This window comes from Palaemon carinicauda, chromosome 12 (assembly GCF_036898095.1).
Source record: "Palaemon carinicauda isolate YSFRI2023 chromosome 12, ASM3689809v2, whole genome shotgun sequence".
Lineage (NCBI taxonomy): Eukaryota > Metazoa > Arthropoda > Malacostraca > Decapoda > Palaemonidae > Palaemon > Palaemon carinicauda.
The window spans coordinates 70,722,421-70,724,920 of record NC_090736.1 but is presented as its reverse complement, the minus strand read 5'-3'; the positions used below and the strand labels follow the sequence as shown (position 1 = coordinate 70,724,920).

At 33.2% G+C, this 2,500-nt stretch overlaps 1 protein-coding gene across 3 annotated transcripts in view; it reads right to left on the bottom strand.

The window, feature by feature from the left end:
- Nucleotides 1-2,500, bottom strand: part of LOC137651263 (neuronal acetylcholine receptor subunit alpha-10-like) — a 274,598-nt gene that overhangs the window by 25,844 nt on the left and 246,254 nt on the right. The window lies entirely within an intron of this gene.

The following is a 2,500-nucleotide window of genomic DNA, read 5'->3' as shown; positions in this document are numbered from 1 at the left end:
CTATAGGTTCCTCCAAACTCTCCATCCCTAGCTCACAAAGACAGTACGTTTGCAGAAACTATTAGAAACTTTCGAGTTTGATTGGGACTCGAACTACCGTCCAACAAATTGCATGACAGGGACGTTTCTCATGGGATACCACAACCCTAAGTCAGTTATTCCACTGGAATATTTAACTCCTGATTTGTCAATCACAATTACCTTCTAGATTTAGATATAATTAAGGTCACTAATATCAATATCTAATTCTTCCATCGATAATTACTGTATTCTGTAAAACACGTACTGAAATAAATGATTTTTTTTAACATATTCTCCTTTTCAAAAATCTTATGTATATTTTTGGTTGGAACTCACGTGTACCCAACAAACAAGTCCTTCTCTGAAAACTTTTGGATAAAAATCTACATCCATATTCATTTGTAACGCTTGCTAAATGTATTATTATTATAATTCCTAGCTAAGCTGCAATCCCAGTTGGGCAAGAAGGAAACTATAAGCCTAAGGGCCCCAGCAGGGAAAATAGCCCAGTAAGGAGAGAAAATAAAGAAACAGAAAAAATAGTGTGCATGAGTGTTCCCTTCAATAAGGGAATTGTAATCAACGAAAGAGGAAGGCCTTGCTACAAAGGCTATGGATCTACCCAAGACTAGAGAGAACTGGCTTGATTTTGTAATGTTCTTCTTCTAGAAGAGCTGCTTACCATAGCTAAAGAGTCTCTTCTACCCCAGGAGGGAAGAAGAATTTTTCAGTTACCTTAGTGTTGTCAGATGTAAGAGGAAAGAGGAGAATGTGTAAAGAATGGTCCAGATTATTCGATGTTTCGATGTATGTGTAGGCAAAGGAAAATGAATCGTAATCAGGGAGTGATCCTATGTAGTACTGCATCAACAGTCAAAGGACTCAATAACTCTCTAGCTGTAGTAGCTAAACAGGTGGCTGGTGTCTACACATCCATGTCAATTACCCAACACAACTACCCTTTCACGTTTCTGTAAGGTAAATAACCTTACAATACCAGACTCCATTTTACGTACATAGTATTTGAAGTAACATATTTACAAACCTTACTTCAACCCTTTCTAATTATTCTTTTCAAATGAGGGTTGGAAAATTGTAAATACTTTGACCAAAAATAAACCAGTAGGGGAAAGATTCAGCCCATAGAATTTTGAAAACATTAAAAGCAGAGAGGCCAGATATTCAATGGTTGTGACAAGGGAGTTATGTTACAGAAAACGGAGATCCTCCATCTGAGTAAAAATTGCGATTAAAGATTTAGCGACAGATTTCGGAAGTGCCAAGACAAGCAACGCAGGAGTTTTGGAGAGAGAGAGAGAGAGAGAGGAGAGAGAGAGAGAGAGAGAGAGAGAGAGAGAGAGAGAGAGAGATCTAGTGGAATAAAGGCCAAACCCTTAATGTTAGTGAACTGGATAGGAAAAGAAGGCTATAGTTTTGTTAGTGCAACTAATACTGCTCCAGACAGGCACATCATCTCGCCATTTTTAATTAGACATGTTCCGTGGAAATGCTCTAAGACGTTAGTTACTGAGGATCATATGTAAATGAGCTGTCATAATAAATCATACAGAAGGATGGGGTGAAGGATGCTGTTTATCCAGTGTTGTCAGAAGGATAGGAGAGCTGGGCAATATGCTGGGGATATGTTGATATTCAGTGACTGTGAAGGATTTATTTTAATGGAATATCTGACATCCATCTAGATTGGAAAGTTATCAAAGGGATCTATAAATTGAGCAATATTATTTCAAATGGATGTTTCTGCCTTTCGTAACCTGAATATTTCAAATGTTTTTATGACCTTCTTTGCATATTTTACCCCGTTATAAACATGCGTATGTGACAGAGAGGAAGACACAGAGAGAAACCTATAGATTTGTTACATCCAGAATGTTCTTCATAAATTTATTATAAGGCATATCGTTAGAACACAGGGCATTTCATACACTCTGTCAGATATCATAATATTGACGTTTGCTAGGTCCGTGGATGTCTCTCGAACTACTACCCACCAATACATTGGTACCAGCATCTTTTTGGGTCAATAATAGGACATGTGGCTAGTAGACTCATCTCCTTTAGGGGAGAAAATGGGGAGAAGGGTGTATGGTGTTATATATATATACATACATATATATATATATATATATATATATATATATATATATATATATATATATATAAATATATATATATATATATATATATATATATATATATACACACACAAACACACACATATATATATATATATATATATATATATATATATATATATATAAAATATACACTGTATATATATATATATATATATATATATATATATATATATATATATATATATATATATATATATATATATATATATATGAATATACGAGTACATATGTATAATATATATACATATACAGTATATATATATATATATATATATATATATATATATATATATATATATATATATATATACACATATATA